Raw genomic sequence first — 26,800 nt, forward strand, 5'->3', positions numbered from 1 at the left:
CCACCACAACGTTAATTTCACATCAGACCTGATTGACTAGTGACTAGCAACCGTCTGTGTCAGTTAGGGGAAAAAAAACATATATATTGATCAGTGAAGTATCGAGAATAGCAGCATTTGCTTCAGTTGAAACTTCTCTGTCAGTATGCTCCTACTTCACCTAAACCAGTGCATGCGAAAGACTGCATCACACTGTGAAATTTAACTGCCAACCATGGAAAACATACATAAGAGACATATCTATCACCTCTGCAGTTTTGACAATAAACAATTTTCGTAGTGCGCTCTGAGATAATCACTTTCTCCAAAAATTAGATACGAGGAAAGAAACACTACTTCAAATTTCTATTTTCAACCCTCTGCAACCTCCGTCCATCCAAGAATGCCAACTCCACTTTGTAATACCAATACTCTACATAACTGCTCTACCCAAGCCATTCAAGCCTTCGAATCTTACAATCAATCATCGCCACCTCCATCGTCAGCATCCATAGCAGCATCATCGTCATCCCCTGCATCTGCATGGTCGGCAGCATCATCGACATTCATGAGCTCCTGCCTTACAACTTCTTGATTGATTTCTTCCAGTACTTGAGCATTCGGCACTGGCAGAGGATACTTTTCCACCTTCATAGCCTTCAGGTTATCCTCTCCAAAGAATGTGATGAATGGCTTCGGGACCTGCAAAATGTGCATAGTGTGACCCATCCAGATGATGTGTACCCTTTCATGCTAAGGAAACAAGATAGCAAGTCACAAACACACCTTGAAGAAGCGGTTTCACTCCTTGGCACTCTCGACAAGGTTGTTCCAGTGTTTATCTTGCTTCAATGTTGAAGCAGAACCTACAGCCTGCGACATGCAGATTATTATTTAGATTTACAACTAAGTACTCCCTCCAATCACAAATAAAGCACATTGAGATTTTTTCCTAAGTTTTTTTTTTTAACTTTGACCATCAACTAACATTTTATATGGACTGACAACACAAGATTGGCATTACTCACACACACACAGCTCCTTCCAAAAGAGAATAGATTTTGCCAGTCAAAGTGTCATATTGGAGACTATGTCTGTTCTAAATTTATAATGAACTTACAATAGTGATTGGAGGAAGTATATATAAAACATGAACAAATAGCGGTACAAGTGGGGGGTATGGGTGTCCAAATGTCAGTTAAATCTTGAAGACTGGATGGAGCCGTGAAGTTACATATTGCACAGGACATTGATCTCAAAAAGGCATTCTACCATTCATCTTAGATACCATAACTATAAGCAGCATCCTTGAACAATCGTATCTACTTGCATGTATGGATGCATGAGAGAATCTCAAACTTTGTGTACATCTTGTTAGGCAACAGAGTTCCTTATTAAATTTATAGCCTGCACCTACCTCTACCTCTCAGTTCAGACTATAGAGTGCATATTTGAATTCTGTGTCATGCAAACAATGGAAACTTTGAAGCTACCATAATGCAAAAACAAATAGTAATGATGAAATTTGAAACATGGAGAACAGGGGCTTACCAGTACAGCAGATTTTGCTCTTGTGATGGCAACATTCATTCGTCGAAAATCAGAAACAAAGCCAATCTTTTGCTCCTCATTGCATCTTACACATGAAAAAATTACTATTTCTTTTTCACGTCCCTACATACAAGCAGTCGGATATAACATCAAATCATAGTGGTCACAAAAAGAGCGAGAAAGAGATATAACATCATAATCACTGGTACTTGCAAGAGTATTGAGGCATAGAGGTGATTTGTACAGAAATCCCAAAATGCATTTGAACTAGTACCTGAAATCCATCAACGGTGCTTACATCTATCAATTCCTTTGATTGATCCCCAAAGGTTGATCGAAAACTGTCCTTCAATAGTTTTACTTGATGCCTGTATGGTGATATAACACCCACTTCAGGACTAGATTTGAGTTCCGGATAGCGCATTGCCAATTGGTGATACAGGAGAGTTATGAATTCCACTTCATCCTGGTTTACCCAATAACCACTTCCAGATGGCTGGGATTCAATACCATCAACATCAAAGAAACAAAATGGTCCAAAGCAGCTGTAGGAATGCCATGGACGTTTCCTGCTGAGGCCCTCCCCATCTTGTAGTACACCTTCATAAAATTCTTTTGAAGGGAACATACTAATCTGTATGGGAATGGATAATGAATTACAACAATCATTCCAGTTTCCAGCTTCAGATATGCTGAAGATAAGAGATTCACCTCTGGGTGCATGCGATATTGGATTTTAAGCATTTGCACCGGAAAACCAGCAGCTTGAAATCTTTTGAACAAGCTTGTTCCATATCTAACAGATAAGTGAGCATTGTCTTAGCATATTACAGCACCTGGAAAATGTGTGCCGGTATAAAAAGAAGATCATCTTACCCCCAACTTCTGAGCAGTCTGTGAAATGACAGTTGCAGGCAACTGAACTGGGTCACCAACCTGATAGGAATATTATGAGATAGTTATCATTACCAAAAGCTAAAGTGATTGTATTCATGTGCACAGATTAACCTGATAGGGATATATTATGAGATATACAGTCAAGAGAAATGGTGAGACTGCACAAACAAGCACACCAAGAAATAAAAGTATACTTTTAACGTAAGCCCAGATAGACAAGTGCTACTATAGGTACTAAAGAGAAGAGAAAATATTCAAAATATCACCTGGGCCTGACCTCTGTCACATAACAAGGTACTATATAAATAAATAATATACATCTTGCACAGGGGAAAGCAAGATGCTTAAAGAAAAGGAAAAACAAAACAATATACAAAAAATGAGAAAATTAGACAACATACAAGAAAAATTTGTCTGCAGCCATGGATCAATGGAATAAGAGTGGCAGGTTCCACCTGAAAAGAAGGGGATAAGTCTAAGCTTAGGAACTTAATTAAACAGAGGCACAGAAAATTCTATTATCCAAATTGATGACGTCAATGCTCCATGATGAAAGCAATGTTTAAAAGTTTCCTCACCGCTTGTGCAGCTTCATCAATTATAACAACATCAAAAGCACGGGTCATCCTGCTAAAAATTGAGGATCCACTGAAACTCAGAGTAGAAAATACCTACAAATTTTGCTTGAAAGTGAGAATACTAAAATAGGTATAACCAGCAGACATTTATAATTAATCAGAAGAGTACAATGGCTGCTTCGTCCAGTATTGAAGCTCTAATCCGATCATTATTCACCAGCACCTCGTCTCCCACCATCTAATTTGCGATCTACACCAGAAAGTTTTTGTTGAATCTGCAAGGTTGAAATCATTGTAGTTGACAGAAGATATAAAGAAAATGTACTGCAACTTTATGTCACTTACAAGGTAATCCATGGAAACTGCTTTAACAGAATGAAGGGCCTTCACTCCAATGCGCACAGTTTTAGGGTTGTAAGTGTTGTTATTTTCATCTCGGATTCCTGAAACAACAAAAAAAACATCATTTCATTACTTAATTTGTGCATGATGCTTCCTAGTGATAGCATGAGTGATAAGTCTAAAAATGTATGAGCACACCAGATGCACAAAAAGAAAAACAGAGAGAGAAGGGTTGGGGAGCATTGTGTCTATACTGGATATTTAGCACCGAAAACCTTTACCTGTCTTAAGAACACGCAACACGATCTCATCAAGTGCTGAGTTGGATGGAGCACAGACCAACACATGGGCCCAATACTTGCGATTGGAACTTACGACTTCAGGTTTCTGTAAAGATTTTTTTTTGGCCATGTAAGGGATAAAATAGTCCAGGAACCTGAGTAAAATTTAGCAAGTATACCATATAAAAGAGTACCAGTTCATTTCCTGTTGGGTAAAATCCATCATCACCATCAACAGGCATAATCAAATCTCGAGGATTTGCACCAAGTAACCAAGGAGATGCCTTCATCCAGTGTGCACGCCTGTCATGTGAACTCCCCAGTTATCGGTGCCAACAGAAATTTGCAGTCGCATGGTGTTTGAAAAACTAGAATCAGTAATCCATCAAAATAACATAAAATTCTTAGCTGTTCCACTTCCCACACAGAAAAGCTAGAAAATAAAAAGGCTACAAAATATGGTACCATAAACAAAACAACCTTTTCCTCCCAGCACTCCCTAGTTCGTGTGGAGGATTTGAGATATCAAAGGAACAAAAGCAATGTCAAAACTAAGATATTTTATTTTTCTAGTAACCAACACATAACCATGCAGATCTATAAGAGAAACCAGTTAAGGATGGAGCATTTCAAAGGGAAACTCACAATTTGAAGCAGCTAGATATTATTAATCAGCTTTATATCCTTCCCATTTTCCATACCCCAGCCCAAAATCAAATAAATATATTACAAACTAACTAGGAGGTCTGCATTCTTAACGTACTTGCCATCAATGTCCAGTTCTGGCCTATGCTTTAGAACATCAAGTCCTCCTCTGCATTAAGCATCACAAAGCATATGAGATGCATGCGCGAAATTTAAGATTTCAAGAACTGCAGTATAATTACTATCTCTCATATATGATAAACATGGAGCTTTTCTATCCTCACAATTGGAATTACTATTCCATACACCAAAATATAAAGAATAACCAAGTGAGTTTGTTACTTGATCTGCATTCTTGCAGGAGCAGAATGGAGAACAGCACTAAGGAGTCCAAGAATAGTTTGTGTCTTTCCTGTTCCTGGAGGGCCCTGCAAATAAGCAGATAGAACTTAGAAGAACACAAATCAGCAAATCGCGCATTACTCTTAAATAGTGTTATGTGTTCGCTCTGCACATCATTCAAAAGAAAAACATATAGCTAAAACAGCTCAGGTATTTGCAATACTTTCACATAACTAATCAAGACAGGTAAACAATAACAATGCAAATTAATAGTGGTAAAAAAATAACAGACCTGAATAAGAACAAAGGATCTGCGTGAAAGACCTGCCTAGAGAAAAAATCAGTAACTATCAGAGCCATGATTTTAAATAAATATTAGGAACACAATACATAGCAGGTCCCAAGCCCTGGTAAAAGAGGAGGGTTGTGTTAGGCGTGGCGAGCCAATGTAAAAACTTAGCCACTTTAATGGAGATGAAACCCGAAAGAAAATCGTTGGGGCGTAACCCTCTTAGCGACGCGCCATATCAGAACCCAGGTATGGTGTTAAATGGGCAAGGGCCGGGTCGTCACCCCCGTGACGCGCCGTGTCGTGATCTGGGCATGGTGTCAAGTGACCAAGGATCGGGTCGTCGCTTCCTTAGTGGCGCGCTACATCGGCGCCCGGGTGTAGTGAAAAATGAGCAAGGGTCTTCGCATCTGAGTCGACGGGTGCGAAGGGTAAGGAAGCTAGTCGAACCAACTAGGATCCGTTTAGGTAGTTGGAATGTAGGGTCACTTACAGGTAAGTTAAGAGAATTAGTTGATACCGCGACTAGAAAGCGTGTAAATATATTATGCGTTCAAGAGACTAAATGGAAGGGTCAGAAGATGAAAGAGGTGGACAATACAGGTTTCAAGCTTTGGTACACAGGGACAGTCGCGAATAGAAATGGAGTAGGAGTTTTGATTGATAAGAGCCTCAAGAATGGTGTGGTGGGAGTGAGAAGGCAAGGAGATAGGATTATCTTAGTCAAGCTTGTCGTTGGTGATATGGTCTTGAACGTAATTAGTGCGTATGCCCCCCAAGTAGGCCTCGACGAGAGTGCTAAGAGACAGTTCTGGGAAGACTTAGATGGCCTGGTTGGAGCTATACCTAGTAATGAGAAGCTTTTTATAGGAGGAGATCTTAATGGGCATGTAGGTACTACAAGCGCAGGTTTCGAGGCAGTTCATGGAGGTTTTGGGTATGGTAGTAGAAATCAGGAGGGGGAGGAAGTTCTAGACTTCGCGTTAGCTTTTGACCTGATGATAGCCAACACTTTCTTTAGAAAGAGAGAATCTCATCTAGTGACCTTCAGTAGCGGACAACATTGTAGCCAGATTGACTTTGTCCTCGCAAGAAGGACAAACGAGCATGCTTGGATTGCAAGATGATACCAGGAGAGTGTGTTGTTTCTCAACATAAGCTTTTGGTGGCAAATTTTCGTTTTCAGGTGCGTGCCCGTAGGGATAAACAAGCTAAGATTGAAAGAACAAAGTGGTGGAAACTGAAAGGGGAGACGTCAGAGGTATTTAGGGAAAGGGTTATCAAAGAGGGCTCTTGGAAGGAAGAAGACGACATAAACAACTTGTGGGACAAGATGGCAACCAACATTCGGAAGGTAGCTTCAGAGGTGTGTGGAGTAACCAAAAGGAAGGGGACGCGAGGCTAAAGATACTTGGTGGTGGAACGAGGAAGTCCAAAGGGCTATTAAGGAGAAGAAAGAATGCTATAGACGCTTGTACCATGACAGGAGTGTGGACAACATAGAAAAGTACAAGGTGGCAAAGAAGACTGCAAAGCGAGTTGTAAGTGTGGCAAAGGGTAGAGCGTACGAGGATCTTTACCAACATTTGAGTACGAAGGAATGAGAGAAGGACATTTATAGGATGGCTAGGGTTCGTGAGAGAAAGACACGGGACTTCAACCAAGTTAAGTGCATTAAGGATGAAAGGGAGCATCTCTTGGTGAAGGAGGATGAGATCCGACATCGATGGCAAGAGTATTTTGACAAATTGTTTAATGGTGAGAATATGGACACAACCTTTCAGTTGGATGACTCTTTTGATGACACCAATATGCGCTTTGTGCGGAGAATCCAAGAATCTGAGGTCAGAGAGGCGTTGAAAAGGATGAAAGGAGTTAAGGCGATGGGACCGGATGGTATCCCAATCGAGGTGTGGAGATGCCTCGGGGACATAGCTATAGTATGGCTAACCAAGCTGTTCAACCATATTTTTCGATCGAACAAGATGCCTGATGAGTGAAGGAGAAGTATATTGGTACCGATCTACAAGAATAAAGGAGATATTCAAAGTTGTACGAATTACCGGGGAATTAAGTTGATGAGCCATACTATGAAGCTATGTGAGAGAGTTATCGAGCATCGCTTGAGAGCAATAACGCGGGTCTCTATGAACCAATTTGGTTTCATGCCTGGAAGGTCAACCATGGAAGCAATTTTCTTAGTAAGACAAGTTATGGAGCGGTATAGGGAGAAGAAGAAGGACCTACATATGGTTTTTATTGACTTGGAGAAGGCTTATGATAAAATACCAAGGAATGTTATGTGGTGGGCTTTGGACAAACATAAAGTCCCAACGAAGTACGTCGGGCTCATTAAGGACATATACAACAATGTTGTGACTAGAGTTCGAACAAGTGATGGAGACACGGATGACTTCCCGATTAGAATAGGACTACAACAAGGGTCAGCTTTGAGCCCTTATTTGTTTGCTTTAGTGATGGATGAGGTCACAAGGGACATACAAGGGGACATCCCTTGATGTATGCTTTTCGCGGACGATGTAGTGCTAGTTGATGAAAGCCGGACAGAAGTGAATCAGAAACTGGAGTTATGGCGGGAGACTTTGGAGTCCAAGGGTTTTAGACTCAGTAGAACTAAAACTGAGTATATGAGATGTGACTTCGGCACTACTACTCGGGAGGAGGAAGATGTTAGTTTGGAAGGTTAAGTAGTGCCTAGGAAGGATACCTTTCGATATTTAGGATCAATGCTACAGAGGGACGGGGATATTGATGAAGATGTTAGCCATAGAATCAAAGCAGGGTGGACGAAGTGGCGGCAAGCGTCTGATGTCCTATGTGACAAAAGGGTACCACAAAAGCTAAAAGGCAAGTTTTATAGGACGGCGATTAGACCTGCTATGTTGTATGGTGCAGAATGTTGGCCTACGAAAAGACGACATGTTCAACAGCTAAGTGTCGCGGAAATGCGTATGTTGCGTTGGATTTGCGGTCATACAAGAAGGGATCGAGTTCGGAACGATGATATACGTGAGAGATTAGGGGTAGCGCCAATTGAAGAAAAGCTTGTCCAACACCGATTGAGATGGTTTGGACATGTGCAACGAAGACCTCCAGATGCACCGGTGCGTAGTGGAATCCTAAGTCAGGATAGTAACGTGAAGAGAGGCAGAGGAAGACCGAAGTTGACTTGGGTAGAGATAATAAAAGGAGACTTGAAAGGATGGAATATACCCAAAGACTTAGCCTTAGATAGGAGTGCTTAGAAGACAGCTATTCACGTGCCTGAACCTTGTTTCTGATGGGTTTCAACATTAGCCTACCCCAACTTGTTTGGGACTTAAAGGCTTTGTTGTTGTTGTTGTTGTTGAACACAATACATGCACCAACAATGCGAAAATCACAAAGGATGCTCACATTGACTGCTTCTAGCTGGGAATCGTTAAGATTTGTTTTGAGGTAATCCATAAGTGGCTCAGGAACATTCCACGCACGACTTTGACCATCACCATCCTTGTGCTTCTCAGTAGCTGAAAGAATCAAATCCTTAAAAGGTAGAGAAGCTACAGAGTGCATAGCTGTGAACTCCTGCATTATTGTAGACAAGCTGCAGACCTGAAAATTTAGACAAGAAAATGGCATACCAAGCAGTACATGCCATCAATAAACGATGCAACCATGAAAGACTCAGGTGCTTGTTTTAGAACAATTGAGACTCGCCTTCAGTATCCACAGCAAGCTATTTTCACTTGCAATGGTGGAAGCAAAATGTTGCAGCCTTGTAGAGTTCACAGGCTTTGCAACATTCAGATTTACAATTTCACCTGCCACAAAAGTTCTAAGCGAAATATGTAAGCCACCACCACGCTGTTCCACCAATGCAAAGGCGTATGCATTAGGGGTTGATCCCTCCTCAAACTGCAAAAGTGCAGGCACATCAGTTCATCACATAATGTACTCGGCTACAGGCTACTTGCCAGATTGATTTATTTCAGTATAATAGTTCATCACATAATGTACTTGGCTACAGACTACTTGCCAGACTGATCTAAGTATGATATCACAGCCATAACTATATGGCACATTTTGCTCTGTTCTTAGACAAAATGTCCAAAATGTAAGAACTAAGAACTCAGGAAATACATCTAGATATTTTATGGGTTTCGGTTATTAAATATTATGCTAATGGCCACCTACCAAATAAAAGTTTACACATTTCGTCCCAATCAGTCATTACCTTGGTATTTTCATATCAGGACCAGCTAAAGTACAAAATTTACTTGCACAACACTTACTTTCTCCTTGGAGAGAAGCAGTAGGTCATTCTCTGACACATTATCCTGAAAATTGTCTTCCACCGCCACAGAGAGCTTGTGGAACCCCACGGACTCTGTGCAAGATCCCACTGCCCCCCTCCGCCAGTCCATCCCAGATTCTACACACACCACACAAGGTCAAAACATAAATTAAAAAAATCCCAATTGGCAACTCACCAGCGAAATAAGAGCAAGCAACATGCTGCGTTGAGAAAGAAGCAAAGCACAGGAGCACACGCCCTAACCTTCCTCCTCATCACTGCGTCCCTGGATGATCTGCGCCTTGACCTCGAAGAGCAGTGACTCAAAGACACCGAGGTACTCGGCCACCGAGTCGTATGTGTTCTTCACACGCTGCAGCACCTTGGCCTGCTTGCCGCCCTGACCCCCGAGCCGGAGAAGGTTAGGGATTTAGAAAATTTTGTTATGGATGGTATGGCGGGCGGGTGGTGGGTGTGGTGAGGTTGATGTGCGTACCTTGGATTCGGTGATGCGGCGGAGGTAATCCCAGCTTAGGACAAGCTTTTGGAAATGGTCCATGGTGAAGGAAGTTGACGTGCCGCCGCTGGACTTCTCCACCGTCATTGGAAGGGCGGCCACTGGTGTACCAAGAATTTTAGCTTAGGTTATGCCATGCCAAGACTCTTAACATAATAACACCACGAATACCAAAAACGCAAGGCATCAGCAATCAACAGTGCATCAAAGACCAACGAGGGGAGGCAGTAAATCATTTAATAACTAGTTTGAAGTCTGTACTTCTATATATAATTTGTATACTGCTGAGCATCAGCAATCAACAATGAAGTCTGAAACAATTACCAAAGAGGAGCGGCTGTACATCAGTTTGTTAACATTGCATTTCTTTTCTACACTATAGTCTGTACTATTGTACATCAATCAGCAAGTGGTTCACATAAATACATAAAATTTCTCCACATCTCATTTTCATCCCATATCTACAAACCAAAGTGGCAAATAGGAGAGGCAGCCGGAGTTCCTGATAGACAAAAGAGCTATGTTGCTTCAATACTTATGATATGTCATGTGTAACGGACACCCGAATATGCAAATTCTCCACACACACACACACACACACACACACACACACACACACACACACACGACACAAATGATACAGGGATATAGCTAGGATCTTTTAGCGATAATAATTAAATCAAATAAAATAGTAGCAGCGGCTAAGCGATATTCAAGAACTTAATAATACCACAGTAAGTACATTACAGATAAGAATGCTGAATTGCTAACTCAGTTAAAGGCATAGTCATAGATCATGTTGCCAGTTACCATTCACCACACACATAGTAACAAACAACACAAAAGAAGATAACTACCGATATCAGACCGGAGCGCTGCTGCCGGGGGCGGACCCAGTAAAGGGACATGGGTGTACACATGTACACCCAATGGTTTTTGCAAAAAGTTGGAAGGTAGTAGGAATCAAATAGCCAAAGCTCAATTTCGCACAGCAACCAAGGAAGAGAAGGGGTGAGAATACCTGGTGGGTGCTCGTCACCGGCGAAGAGACCACCGAATGACGGCACCTGGCGTAGGGCAGCGGCGGCAGCGAGGGCGGCTGTAGGCCACCCAGTCGGCGCAGAGAGAGGGGGGGGGGGGGGGGGGGGGGGGGGGGGGGGCTACGGAGAACTGATGCGGCGGCGGCGGTAACCCAGCAGGTTTGTTCGGCCCAGGCGGAGCGCAACCGGACAGCCTTCTCCTTCTATGCATTACAGTATATATTTTTATTTTTATTTCTTTCTGTTTCTCATCAAAAACAAATATTTCTTTCATTCTTTCTTTTTATTAAGGCAAAGGGGCCGTGCTTGCCTTTCAAAAAACTCGACCTGCGGGGGGTTATGACAGCCCCCGGGTTTTCCCTTTAAGAAGATCTTCTCACACAGGTATATCTTTTTTTTTAATTACACAATATAACGTAGTCGATTACAATGCACGCACACTCACCATCTATGAATGCACGCACGTAATCTCTACCCCTATGAGCATTTTCGAAGATTGGGCCGGCAAGTCCTCGATACGAGATTGACGAAGTCACCATAGGCGTTTCACTATCAACGGGAACGTCGCTTACCACTGACGGAGCAAAGCCGTTAAATTTTGAAGGGGCTCTTGCGTTTGTACCCTTGTTTTGTATCGAAATTGTGATTTTGCCCCTATTTTTTTGACTTTGTGAATTTACCCCTACTGTGCCATTCACGAAGCATCAGTTTGCCCCTGCTCCGTCATCCACCCCTAACGGTGTTAAACTTTGTACAAAAGGACATGAATGCCCATGCGATTTTGCCCCTGTTTGTTATGCCTAATTGTGATTTTACCCTAATTTGGAATTATACTTTTTTATTGTATGCTGACAATTGATTAAATTTGGTCAAACATATTTGGCACAACTTGCAATTATTTGAACTCAGATTTAATATTGATAAATATTCAAAATTTTGGGACCAAAAGGTTCATAATGCTGGGATGGGAGATTACATAAGATGCTACAGAGATCGATTCATATGTAGACAGTGGACTGGACTCCGCCGTGTTTCCGTGTGTCCAGCGTCGGCATAGCCCTGGACGCTGCCGCCTTCTCCCGGTGAAACCTCCTGAAGTCGGCACTGACGTCCACGTCCCGCTGTAGGTCACGGTTTACAGCTGTAGTTCCCAAACAATAAACAGTTTCTTCAGAACCAAAGAAGGTTACTTCACTCAAAATAATCATCATTTCTTTCAGAACAATTATATCCATGCTAGTTCAAATGAACAATTGAAGTACCCCGTCACTCTATTTTTTAGAAGGACAACTGTATCGTCTAGGTCAAACAATTGATTGATATGAGTACAGAAGAACTTATAAATACAAAATATTTATTTTTGTAGAGTTTCTTCTTACCAGGAGTTATTTTTCCACTGTCTCCATGCAACCAGTATTCTTTTTGCATCTTTGGCCAATGGAAGGAATGGCTCCTTCTGATCCTTGCCATTTTTCAGAAGTACCAAAGACTTGCGAACAGCCTCACGCCCTAGTAATCAATGTTCCTGAAAGGTCAACATATTGCCTATCATTAGTGACATCAATTTTGAGATGGCTCAAACAGAAAGATACGCAGAAGTTTGAAAGAAACCAGAAGCATGTTACCTTACAGCCAACTATGTCCAGTAGAGATTGGTCTGAAAATGGATGCTCAAACACTCCAGATTAGCAACCTCTATTCTTATATTGATACATCGAATGCTGGTAACCAAACATATGTATTGTTCTCTGCCTGTACTTGGGACAAATGCACAATATGATATATGTGATGTTTTTCAGGATTCAGTTTAGCTAGTAGATTTCTAATAGGCTATGTTGTTTTTCAGTAGACAATAAACATACATTTGAAGCTGAAGGCAACGCAGCCAAAAATGTGGCCAGGAAGATCTCTGATGCAAGGGTTCGACCTTGTGTTGTTTCTTTAGCAGCAACTCCATGTCTTCGTGTATGCTAAAATTTACCTGTCTTGTCGAAGAGTATGGAAGCATCAACACATTGTATCTTAGTCTTAGTATCTCCAGGATAATCTACCACTTCTCTTTTGTCACTGTTGAAAATGTTTTGTTCAGTCAAAATTGAGGAGATAAAATTATAACTGGAGGTGATTGAAAACAATTACCAAACTGAGTCTTCATGTCTCATGGTCTAAGGCAAAGACTATTAGAATAGGTAATTCTAAGATGATTCATGACACACACAACTAATGAGCGTGCCCTTGTAATTTGCTCCAGCCACACCAGGTACAATAGACATACTCTCGTCATCAGCAAGCTCAATTTAAAATGCTTAAAGAATATGGAAGATCAGGTGCTGAGGTCTCAAAATAAAGTTTTGCTATTTTATAAAGCACAGGAAAGTATTCTCTCATAGTTGATAGCGGTACAAACCATAAATTGGAGCAAGATTATTCCATGTAGTTTTGCCATTTTATAAAGCACAGGAATATATTGTATATCAATTTCAAATTATTCCATGTAGTACCTACCAGAATCACAAGAGTACATCAGAGTCATGATCTCACTTATAGATGTTGCAAATGTCAGTTAAATTTTTAAAATACAGTACTATACGACAATTTACGTGAAGCATGCTCTCACTGTCTTTTTTGGCACTTAATTACAACCTTTGCTGGCTTCATGACTTTGGTATGAGCATTCTCTTAGGCATGATATTTGATAATGATTACAATCAAATGAAAAGGAGAGCAGCCGAGCAGGGAATAAGTAATTTATTGTACTTACCATGATCCATCGTGTAGCAGTTGGAGTTTGTATCTAAAGTATCTTGCTTTCATCATCCACACTGTTTATAGGCAAGGCGACCTACAGCAACATCAGTCTTCATCTGACGGGAGTACTGGCTTGCGTTGTTGCCTTTTTGGGCATTTTGTCGAACACATGTATTGCACAGGACAGGACATGGGGCCGGAACTTGGGCGTCGAGAGCGCGCTCAAGGCCGAGATGGAGAGGGGAGCGCGCCGAGGAAGGAGACGAGCGGGTGCTGGGCCGCGGCTTTGGCGGTAGCCCTGGGTGGTGGATGGCGGAGACCATGGTGCATGACGGCGAGTCGGCGACCACGGAGCTGGCTGCTGCGGAGACCATGCAAGCAAGCCACCGGGTCTGGCATGAGGCCGAGCGTCGTCGTGTACGGATTCGCGGTCGTGGCCCGGCACGTCGGCCACCAGCTCGACAGCATCATAGGAGGCGGCGCGGAGACCCGCTGCCAGGCGCCGCCGGGAGCCGCGTCCAGGCACCGGAGCCGCCCGCTCCGCCCGCCCTGATGCCGCTCCGCCCGCCCCTGCAGCCACGAAGCCGGGCGCCCAGAGGAAGAAGACGACCTGCGGCCGGGCGCCGCCGGGACCTGCGGGCGGACGCCGGGACCTGCAGGCGGACGCCGCCGGTGAGCCGCGGCAGGGCGCGCGCACGCCGACCCGCGGGCGGCCGCCGCGGCCTCCCCGCGCCTAGAGGAAGGCCGCGCCCGCACCTTGGAGCCGCGACCGGGAGGCAGCCCGGCACCCTGGAAGCATCCCCTCCCTGCGCCCGAACCTGGAGTCGTGGCCTCCCCTCCCTGCGCCCGAACCTGGAGTCGTGGCCTCCCCTCCCCTCCCTGCATCCCCTCCCTGCGCCCGAACCCGCATCTTCTGCAGCCGCCGCCGCCGCCGCTGGAAAAGCCGCGCCCAAGCCGATGTGAGCGACGACGCCCTATGCGTTTGGGATGATGAGACGGATAAGGGGCACTATGGTCATTTGGCCTTTGTTTTTCTGATTTAGAATTTTTTTAATTCGTTTAATCCATGTCCATCTGACGGACGTTAAAAGCAGGGGCAAACGGACTATTCAGTTCAAAATAACAAGGGTAAAAACACAAAGTTGAAAAAGGAAGGGCAAAATCACAATTAGCTTATTGGACAGGGGTAAGAACACCATTCTCCCAATTTTGAAATATTCACTTCCATGAGGAGTCGAATCCAGGACCTCAGGTGTTACTAAAGTTCTTTGTAACCACTGAGCTACAGGCCCTTCGTGGTTGGATGACTATATTGTGTTTGAGTCATGTTTGGTTGGCTACTCAAGTCATCTAGCTAGATCTAGTAGGTAATATAAAAGGAAGTAACTATCCAGGCTTAAAGGAAAAACAGAGGAGGTCCATTTTAGCTTGGCTAGTTGCTAGCGAATCAGTGGCCTAGGCTGATATAACTTCTCATCTTTTTCTCTGGTTCATTCAATACCGTCATCTATTGAAGCAAAGGACGAGGAGGATGACAGCCACAGAAGACAAGGGCTCCTACCCAGACGTCGTCGATGTGGGACGCCACCCTCTCTAGCTAATGTCCACCTCGCCCCCAACCTACAACCACCTAGATCTGCTAGTAGACATGAGTCGGTGGCCCGGGATAGTGGCGGGCTCATGCTAGGACACGAGAGACAGCACGCGTCAACATAGGAGGGGGAGGGGGAATGTCTGCATCGCGTTGGCGTGAGACGGAGGCAAGTTCGTGCGATGACGGCATGACCATGCGAGACAGCGACAAAGATGACAAACCAAGACGAATGTGGTTGAGGTAAGATCACCATAGCAAAAGAAGAGGTAACAGTCAGATAAACCAGCAACCAAACAAGAATTTAGTCAATACAGGCTTAGCTAGCATATGATAACCAAACAAATGTATATGTTGATTAACTTGGACCTGCCAAAGTAGCTTGCTAGCCAAGCTTGCTAGAGAAACACACCCTTCATCATTTTGGCACCCTTCCCTACCCACCCCTTCCTCAAGTCTATGGCTATCACTCTGTCCTCTGTCGGCCTCAAGTGAAGTCCGGTGAGACCTTTAGCAAGTTAATGCTTAGAGTTTTGATTTATGTGTTTTGTATTATCCAAAAATATGCCTTTAGGAAGACAGGTAGAAGGCAATAATATCTGAAAGCATCTAGGCCCCTAGTTGGGTTTCGGTGATTAATGCAATACGTGATTACTATGACTAACGTGTGTTTTGCAGAGGCAATTAAGTTAGGTCATGGTAATGGAGATCGATTAGGCAATCATGGTGGTCATGCCCCTACGATGGAAATTGTTTCGGTTTTCAAAGGATGGACGACAAGGTTAAGGATGGACTAGTTCTAAGTGTTGATTGGAGTTGAAGAGACACTTAGAGTAGTTTAGGACTTTATTTTTCCTTTGGCCATACTATTAAGGGGGTACGGACGGGTAGCTTAACCTAGGTGAGTCTAGTGAGTTAGGTGTGGTGCACACTTGCTAAATCTAGCACTAGGTAGCTCCTAAAAAGCCCTTAGATCCATTGGAGCAAACTTCATTCACGTATGATCGAGAGTTGGAAGTGAATGGGGGTCAAATGCTGACCGGACGTTGGTTCCGGAGTGACCGGACGCTGGCGCAGAGTCCGGTCAATTTATTTGATCAAGGTGATTTCGTCTGGTGCGACTGGACGCTGAGAGGTGAGTGACCGAACGCTGAGTCTCAGCGTCCGGTCGACTCCAGTAAGGTTCCAAAGAGGGAAAATCGTGACCGGACGCGTCCGGTCAGTGCTGACCAGACGTTGTCCAGCGTCCGGTCACAACTTAATCACTGGAGTTCGGGGAGAACTGACCGGAGCGTCCGGTCACCCCGCAGAGGAACATAACAGTTCGTTTTTCAACCAAGGTTATAAATACTTCCTCCATTCGTGTGAGGGGATACTTTTGCTCATTACAAGAGCTGGGAAACCCCCTTGAGAGTGCCAAGAAGAGCAAGGTCCTAGTGAGGTGATTGAGATTTGAGAATCCCAAAGAGAACCCTCATTAGTGAAAGCAAGAGTAGCAAAGTGTGCATCCACCCTTCTCATAAGGCTTGTCGTGGTCAAGTGAGAGTTCGTGCTTGTTACTCTTGGTGATCGCCATCACCTAAATGGCTTGGTGGTGATTGGGAGTTTGGTGATCATCCTGCGGAGCTTGTGGATGACCCAACTCAAGTTGTGAGCGGATGTGGGTGATTCACCGTGATGGAGTATCAAAGAATCAACCCGTAGAGAGCATGTGATCCTTGCGCGGATCAAGGGAGAGCTACATCCTTACGCGGGTGCTCCAACGAGGATTAGTGGGGAGTAGCGACTCTCCGATACCTTGACAAAACATCGCCGCGTTCCTCCTTCTCTCTTTACTTTGAGCAATTCAATTCTTGTCATTTACATTCATAGAATTATCATGCTAGAGTAGGATTGGAACATAGGTTGCTAAATTTTTGTGCGATAGATCAATAGAAACACTTTCTAGGCACAAGGGGTTACTTGACTAACCGTAGGGTTTAATTATTGCAAAGAATTTTAGAATTAGCCCAATTCACCCCCCCCCCTCTTGGGCATCTTGATCCTTTCAATTGGTATCAGAGCCTCGTGCTCACGTTTTTAGGCTTAACCGCCTAGAGAAAGATGTCTCACGGGGATGGACCTCCTCCTATCTTTGAGGGGGATGATTTTCCATATTGGAAAATCCGCATGAAGGCGTATCTAGAAGCTCTAGATGTTGGAATACTTAGAGCCGCCTCACAAGGTTTCCCAAAACCTCGGGATGCCACACACCTACAAGGCGATGAGGTGAATTACGAGAAATATAATGCAAAGGCTCGAAACACCATCTTTAGAGGCCTTTGCAAAGATGTGTTCAACCGGGTAAAAGGAGAGATCAAGAGGCCTCTCCAAGACCAACCCCTTACCTTACATTAGCACCTATTACAAAATTTTGGAGTTAATGTAACCAATGTTTTCTGATCGGCTTATCGTTCCTAATCGGTCTGGTACCGATTAGGACGATCAGGACGATTAATCGACGATCAGGACGATTAATCGACCTCTGATCGGTCTAATCGTCCATATAATCGTCCAGCATATAGCAGGACTAGTATATATCATATATGTATGGTATATATATAATATACCATATACTATATATTTATATAGTAGACATCGAGCATTACTATATATTCATATATATATTTATATACCATAGTAGACATCGAGCATATACCATATACTATATATATATATATATATATATATATATATATATATATATATATATATATATATATATATATATATATGTATGTATGGTATATATATAATATACCATATACTATATATTTATATACCATATACTATATATTCATATATGTCATCCTAAGTGCTGATCGGCAAAGAGACCTAATCGGACGATTAATCGCGATTAATCGACGATTAATCGCGATTAATCGACGATTAATCGGACGATTAGGTTTCTGATCGCTCTGATCGAATCGGAGGGCCTAATCAAGTGCTAAGTACCGATAAGGACTGTTAGGAAATAGAATATCCCCTGCTAATTATGGATATCATAGACATAATTAGCAGCTGTAAATCAGGGATCAGTTGCTATAGTTAGCTGATGTAAATCAGGGAGATTACCCCCTGCCTTGTAAAGCAAGGCCAGCCGGCCATATAATAGAAGGCGCCCCCCTCACATTGAGGTGTGGCCAATTGCCCCAAACTCTATTCTTCTACATGGTATCGGAGCACCAGGCCTTGATCTGATTTCCCACCTCCCACGCCGCCCCTCCTCCTTCTCTTCCCATGGGAACTGCCTCAGACCTCACCTCTGCCACCAGCGGCACCCTAGGGGCTACTTCTGCCCCGACCATCTGCCCCTTTGCCACTATCAATGTCAAGCTGCACGTCCCCATGGTCCTCGAGTTGAAGCCCTCCAACTTCACCAAGTGGTCGATGGCTTTCCGCGCCATGTGCGGGAAGTTTGGCCTACTGCAACACCTCGACACTGCCTCCCCTGCGCGCCCCACCGACGAAGCATGGCAGCAGGCTGACTTCTGCGTCCGCGGATGGATGTACAGCACCGCCTCCGACTCAGTCCTCAACCTCGCCATGACCAACACTCAGCAGACGGCATGCGCGCTGTGGCAGGCCATCGACGACGTGTTCCAGGCGAACAAAGCGCCTCGTGCCATCTTCCTCAATCACGAGTTCCACTCGATGATTCAAGGGGACTCCTCCATCGACGACTACTGCGTCCGCATGAAGGCGAAGGCCGACGAACTGCGTGACGTTGGCCAGACCGTCCTCGAGAGCACCCTCGTCCTCAACCTTCTGCGCGGCCTCAACGAGGTCTACTCTACGGTCGCCGACAACATCGCCGGGCAACAGCCCCTCACCTTCTCCTCCGCTCGCCATCAGCTTCTCCTCAAGGAACTGCGGCTGCAGAATGACGAGAAGGTACGTGCTGCCTCGGCGCTCTTCACTGCTGCCTCCTTTCCTGCTGGTGGCCAGCAGCAGCAGCAGCAGGACAACCGGCGCCCCAACAGCAAGAAGGGCGGCCAGCAGCCCTCCACCTCTGGCGGCCACAACCCCAACCGGCGCCTACCCTGGGGCTTTAACCCCTGGACCGGCGAACGCGTGGCTCTTGGTGAGCGGGTCACCCCTCCTGGACAACGCCGCCATAGTGGCTTCGGCGGGTCTGGTGGCCCCAACGCCCAGTCTGGGCGCCAGCAGGGCCTCCTCGGGCCTGCTCCCCAGGCACACACAGCCTTCGCTCCTGCGGCAACCTCCGGCAACTCCAGCAGCTCCACCTGGGATGCAGCCGGCCTCATCGCCACCCTACAGGCCATGAACATGCAGGGCACCTCACCCTGGGTCGTCGATTCCGGCGCCTCAACACATATGACGTCCTCGGATGGTATGATTACCCAGCACCTACCCCCTTCCATCTCCTCAATAACAGTAGGTAATGGCACTACCATTCCAGTCACGTCTAGAGGTCACTCCGTCCTACCCACTCCCACATCTAATTTTATTCTTAAAAATATCCTTGTCGCACCATCTATAGTTCGTAACCTGCTCTCTGTTCGTCAATTCACTCGCGACAATAGCTGTTCATTTGAATTTGACGCTCATGGTTTTTCTATCAAGGATCTCCGAATGGGACGCGTGACTCTCCGCTGTAACAGCGACGGGGACCTCTACACCATGCCCGTCTCCACCCCTGTCGCCCTCTTGGCTGCTTCGTCGACCCTATGGCATCAACGTCTCGGTCATCCATCACCTGCTGCCTTAGCGCACCTTAATAAAATTCATGCTGTTGCCTGTAAAACAGTAGATCGCTCCCTCTGCCATTCATGTCAGTTAGGCAAGCACACACGTCTACCTTTCAGTTCTTCGCATTCCACAACTCATGCGCCCTTTGAACTCGTTCACTGTGATGTATGGACATCACCTATCAACAGTCTGTCTGGTTTTTCCTACTATTTGGTGTGTCTGGATGATTACAGTCATTTTTGTTGGGTTTTTCCTCTCCGCAAAAAGTCCGATGTTCACCAACATTTAGTTGAGCTCGCTGCCCTCGCCCAAACTCAGTTCAGCCTACCTATCAAATGTGTTCAGGCTGATAATGGCACTGAATTCCTTAACACCACCACCACCCAATTCCTTGCCGCTCGCAGCACTGACCTCCGCCTCTCCTGCCCCTACACATCCCCCCAAAACGGCAAGGCCGAACGTATAATCCGCACCCTTAATAATTCCGTTCGCACCATGCTCCTCCATGCCTCCCTGCCACCCACCTACTGGGCCGAGGCCCTCCTGACAGCATGCTACCTACTTAACCGACGTCCATCCTCCTCCATCCAGCATGCCGTTCCCTTCACTCGCCTGCATAAACAGCCACCCACCTACAACCATATGCGTGTCTTTGGGTGCCTCTGTTACCCAAATCTGCAGGCCACTTCCAAACACAAGCTCGCACCTCGCTCCGCGGCATGCGTCTTCCTTGGATATCCACCCTCTCACAAAGGGTACCACTGCCTCGACCTCTCGACCCGTCGCATAATCATCTCCCGTCATGTCATCTTCGACGAGTCCACGTTTCCCTTTACAGCAACCCCAGCCGCCCCATCCCCCACCTCCCTAGATTTCCTCTTAGACGACGATATGGTTTCGGTGCCCTGTCCTACTGTTATTGCAGGTGGAACTCCTCCCTCGACGCCCGTGGTCGCTCCATCCATCTCGGATGTCGAGCAGCCGCACACCGACGCCGCACCTACATCACCAGCAGCCGGATCAGCTTCTCCGGCACCGGGCGGGCGCCCTCCTGTGGTTCCCTTTCCACGGGTCTACGTCCGACGCCCCCGCGCGGCGTCCGCCCCTGCCCCGTCACCGGCTGCCCCGGCGCCTCCAGTTGCGCCGGCACCGCCTCCGGTTGCACCGGCGCCACCCGCGCCTTCGACAACACCGCCACCTCCGTCGCGGGTCACGCGCACCATGACTGGTGTCATCCCTCGCGTCAGCTATGAAGGGCTGACGGCCACATCATCCTCGACCTCGCCTCTCCCGACGAACTATCGCAGCGCGTTGGCCGATGCCAACTGGCGCGCAGCGATGACGGATGAGTACCAGGCTCTTGTCAACAACAACACCTGGCAACTCGTCCCGCGTCCCCCCGGTGCCAACATCGTGACGGGAAAATGGCTCTTCCGACACAAGTTCCACGCCGATGGATCTCTTGCCCGCCACAAAGCTCGCTGGGTGGTCCGCGGTTTCTCTCAGCGCGAGGGCATCGACTACGACGAGACCTTCAGCCCGGTGGTCAAACCGGCCACCATTCGGACCGTCCTCAGCATCGCCGCATCTCGCGCCTGGCCGATCCACCAGTTGGACGTGAAGAATGCTTTCCTTCACGGTCATCTCGAGGAGACTGTCTACTGCCAGCAGCCACCAGGCTTCGTCGACCCTGGCGCCCCCGACAGCGTCTGCCTCCTGCAGAAGTCCTTGTACGGACTGAAGCAGGCTCCGCGGGCCTGGCACCAGCGCTTCTCCACCTTCGTCCGGCAGCTCGGCTTTGTCGCCTCCGCCTCCGACGCGTCCCCCTTTGTTCTCCAAGAGGGGACGCACCTCGCCTACCTACTGCTGTACGTCGACGACATCGTCCTCACCGCCTCATCCACAGCTCTCCTTCAGTGCATCACGGCCCAGCTGAGCTCTGAATTCGCCATGACGGATCTTGGCAAGCTTCATCACTTCCTCGGCATCGCCGTCACACGCTCCTCCGACGGCCTATTCCTGTCTCAGCGCCAGTACGCCGTCGATCTCCTTCAGCGTGCGGGCATGGCTGAGTGTCATCCTACGGCGACACCTGTTGACACTCAGGCCAAGCTCTCCGCACATAACGGGGACCTCCTGTCAGAGAAGGACGCCTCCGAGTATAGGAGCCTGGCTGGGGCGCTCCAGTACTACACTCTGACTCGTCCTGAACTGGCTTATGCTGTCCAGCAGGTGTGTCTCTTCATGCACGCTCCCCGAGAGCCGCACCGTGCGCTGATCAAACGCATCCTGCGCTATGTGAAGGGCACCCTCTCCTCGGGTCTACACATCGGCGCCGGGCCCGTTGACAAGCTGACGGCTTACTCCGACGCCGACTGGGCAGGCTGTCCTGACTCCCGACGCTCTACCTCCGGCTACTGTGTATACCTCGGTGACACTCTGGTCTCCTGGTCCTCCAAACGCCAAACCACAGTGTCACGTTCCAGCGCCGAGGCGGAGTATCGTGCTGTGGCCCATGTGGTGGCCGAATGCTGTTGGCTCCGACAGCTCCTCCAGGAGCTCCACCTACAGCTACCCTCTGCCACTGTTGTCTTCTGTGACAATGTCAGCGCCATCTACATGACGGCCAATCCCGTCCACCACAAGCGAACGAAGCACATCGAGATCGACATACACTTCGTCCGCGAGAAGGTGGCCCTTGGTGCGATTCGGGTACTCCATGTGCCCTCTTCTCATCAGTTCGCCGACATCATGACTAAAGGGCTTCCGACGGCATTGTTTCTAGACTTTCGATCCAGTCTTTGCGTCCGGGAGCCTCCCGCTGCGACTGCGGGCGGGTGTTAGGAAATAGAATATCCCCTGCTAATTATGGATATCATAGACATAATTAGCAGCTGTAAATCAGGGATCAGTTGCTATAGTTAGCTGATGTAAATCAGGGAGATTACCCCCTGCCTTGTAAAGCAAGGCCAGCCGGCCATATAATAGAAGGCGCCCCCCTCACATTGAGGTGTGGCCAATTGCCCCAAACTCTATTCTTCTACAAGGACGATTAATCACGATTAATCGCGATTAATCGGACGATCAGAAAACATTGAATGTAACAGCTAATATTTAAATGACAATTTTCTTTTGTAATGAGGAAAGGCTGTACAAAAGGAACGGCTTAACATGGTTTTAAAAATTACTATGTCCTATATTGACAAAGGACTTGGTTTTATAAAATTCAGATTTCTGGAAATCAACAGTGGTTACTAGCATCATCATACCTACTTGGAGAACCTCTTACTGAAGATTCCTGCATGTTGGGCAAAACCATTTCCCCTTGAATCTCGTTTCTGGTGTCAGACCCACACACGTGTAATGGAACCATTCACCTCCTTCACACTGTAGCATCAAGGTGAAACAGTTAGCATCTATAAGAGAGAGGTTGCTCTCACACAAAAAAGAAATTTTGTATTGTAACATAACAAGCTTTTGTGTTTCTAATGTGATGGTTCAACACAACTGTGGATTCGAATCATAACATTTGTTCGTCAGAAACCTTTCTTTAGTAATGATGTTTGGAAATCATACTTATTATAGTGCAGGCTTTAGCATGATCACAAAGAGTCATACACCATGCATGTAAGCATATGACCATGAATTGTTGACAAAAAATATTCAGATACACCATGTAGGTTCTTTAACTGGTTTACAAAGAATTATTTGTTTCTCTATTTTCTTTCTTCGAAGGTGTATACATTGATAATAAGTAATAACAGTTTATCAAACATCAAATACTGGCAATGCTCAACGACGTAAGATGGCCTATGTATCAAGCAAACCAATTGAACAGGGTTTTCTTTTTGCTGTGCACAATGGCAACAGAAGAAAACTACAAACTTGAAGATAAGATCATAGATTATCAATCAAGCTGCAACAAAGCATAATGAATGCTACATTCTGTTGTTTGAAATGGGAAAAAGAAAATCCTAAAATCACAGCAAAGATCTAAAGCTTATCCTCTGATTAGACTAAAACGTAAAGGAAACTATAAGTTTACTCTGAAAGATAACTCATGAGGCATGATTATTTGGCACCAAGATGACTTACATTCTCATTGTCACAAGCAATCATGTCACCATATGAAATCTGAAATAGCAATAGCAAAGAAATCTTATTCAGAAAGTGATTGCGACATAAAAATTGTTTCATGCAAATAAGTTTCAGGAAATATTAACACATATATTATCTTCAAAACTGACCTGGTGGCATATACAGTATGTCGGTTCATTTGGATCAATTGTTTGATCCACATCCATAGATGTACCTGCTTTCTTGCTGCTACCTGGAGGGGGCATTAAGTCAAAGTCCATACCCCTTTCCCTGTCCCATTCCCTCTCTCTAAATTTCTTTGATGCTTGAGGCGTACTAAAACCAAACCTCCTTTTCTCATCCCTGCTAACCACCGGAACTAGAGGAAGGACTGTAGGTTCATCTGAAGGTATCTTCCCTTCTGCAATTAAAATAGAAAAATAATAATAATAATCTGTTTGACAAAGATCTAAGGATGGCAGCCCACAATAATGCCTAGCATCTGCCACGACTGCTAATACCATGCTTTAAATCTTCTGCAAACTGGCCCAAGTCTTCATCAAGGCGTTTTATATGGCTCTCTATCTGTACAATAATGCACAAGGTGCTTGCAATTAGATATCCACGCAAAGCCAGTGACACTGAATAAAGTGGTAAGACTATAGAAGTTGGTATTTCATTTCTAGATTGATCCACATTCACCAAAATCTCTTTACTTCCAGTGGGCGTAACACCTGTTAGGCTTCTAATATAAACATCTAATCTTAGATATATGGAGGCATATCAAACAATATAAATCGTATCAGGCTCTTCACAAGTTCACATTCAAATTCAATTTCTTCTTGCTGACCATTATCTAGTAGTTCTAGTTAGTACTCATATTTGAATTTGCGGCAGCTTATAACTCAGAACATATCAATGACTGCAAAGACTTGACCCTAGAATTAGTTTAAGTTTGTATAACATTACAAATGCATACTCTCATAATGCTTTTTGGATTTCAGATAAAAAAAAAGTTGGACCTGACCGTAGAATAGAAAGCAACAGCAACTAAGATAGTTATTAAATATGGAATAAATATATTGTTGCACTAGGTGAGCCTTTAAAATTGAAAAGAACTCATACCATAAGTTTCTTGAACCTAGGACCACAGGGAAACAACAGGAAGGATGCAGTACCAGGTCATAAGCTTGGCGTGCCAGTAAGACTTTCTCGGTGCAAAGATTCAGAGCATTGTCCTGGATAGCTTCAATGTCCTTCTTCATCCTCTCCGACTCATCATCATCCATGTTTGACCTGTCATACCCATGGGATGATACTCCCAGAATATACTTTATCTGTTCTTTGGTCTGACCCATAATGCCTGAAACACAAAATCGCATAGGCAAAAACAATTATCCACTCATCATCACATCACGAAAATGCCAACTTAGCATCAATTGACACTAAAAGAAATTGTCATACTCCGTCCCGAAAGGAGTGCAATTCTAGCTACAGTTCTAAGTCAGACCATATTTAAATTGAGCAAAAATTGTACAATAAACTAGTATCCCTAAAATTTATGACATCAAATAGGTATCATTATTCATCATGTAACATATTTTCATAGCTCAGCTGTTGATACTATTTTCTACAAACTTAGTCAAATTTAAATTAGTCTGTCTTGGACAATAAGCAAACATAAGATATGCAAAATTTCGAACTGGTATCCTTATATATATACTAAGAAAAACAGAAATGGGGAAGAAATCATCACCATGTGCCCTGTCATCCAGCTCGCGCATGGTGGAGAGAATCCTCTGCAGGTCGCCAGCCAGGGTGCTCGAGTCTGCACAATTCGAAACACAAAATAAACTGGTACGGACGAACAATCGGAGGGGGTAGCAAACTCAATAATCCGTAAAATAGGGGCGCGTAAGTCTCACACTCGAGGTAGTCGTCGACGTACACGCCGGTCCGAGCGATCGCCATGCCTGTCTATGATGGCTCGCGGATTCCGCGTCTCCGGGCAGGGTTCGATGGATCGATGCCTCGATTTGGGGAACTAGGGGTGGAGAGACGAACCGTAACGGGACGGGACGGTCCTCTTCTCGCTGGCGTTTGGATGAGGGGAGAAGTGGGATGGGCTCGTCCCACAGGCGAATATCCACCGTAGATGCGGGACGGGGTCGTCCCGTTTGCAGGGCGTGAAGCGCCGTCTCCCGAGAGGTCGAACTCGAGGACAGCGTGGCGGTCTCCGGCGAAGGTGTGGGTGCGCAGGGCCAAGGGGGCGTGGACGAGCTCCCGTGAGGGCGCTGAATCGACCTTTGACCGCTGGCTCGGGGAAACGCGAGCCGGCAGCGATTCAGGGAAGCGCTGGGGAGCGGAAGCGCGGACCCGCACGGGGAAGCTCGAACGGACGACGACGACGGCGCGGGGAGGCCCCAGCGACCTAGTGGGGGGGGGGGTAAGGAGTCCACGAACTGGGCTGAAGGTCATGGAACATGGCCCAATAGTCACCGGGCCAACAAATCGTTTTCAGGGAAGCAGCACTGCAGCAGGCCATCAGCGAGTCATCGACCGTCAGACCTCAAATCAACCTCACCTTCCCATTCCCTAAAAAAAAAAAAAACTCACCTTCCAATTTGTTGCCGGTGCATTGCAACGGACGATCACGTCATGCATTTCAATTCATCTTAAAATCACAATCCACAATATGCTTGAACGTTTGCCACTCTAACTCGTATGTGCATGAGAAATTTGAAGTTTTATCAGTGACCGTGCCATGCTCTTCAATTTGTTTGCTCTAACTCGTTTAGTACGGAATTGAGTGAAAGACCATATGTCGGGTTCGTAAACCCGAGGTTCTTCGCGGACCAGCTTTCCCGTAAAAGT

At 45.7% G+C, this 26,800-nt stretch overlaps 2 pseudogenes; both read right to left on the reverse strand.

The window, feature by feature from the left end:
• Positions 1-40: 40 nt before the first annotated feature.
• Positions 41-17,734, reverse strand: LOC136465268 (probable helicase MAGATAMA 3; annotated as a pseudogene).
• Positions 10,862-26,366, reverse strand: LOC136465176 (PHD finger protein ING2-like; annotated as a pseudogene).
• Positions 26,367-26,800: the final 434 nt, after the last annotated feature.

This window comes from Miscanthus floridulus, chromosome 1 (assembly GCF_019320115.1).
Source record: "Miscanthus floridulus cultivar M001 chromosome 1, ASM1932011v1, whole genome shotgun sequence".
NCBI classification, from domain to species: Eukaryota; Viridiplantae; Streptophyta; class Magnoliopsida; order Poales; family Poaceae; genus Miscanthus; species Miscanthus floridulus.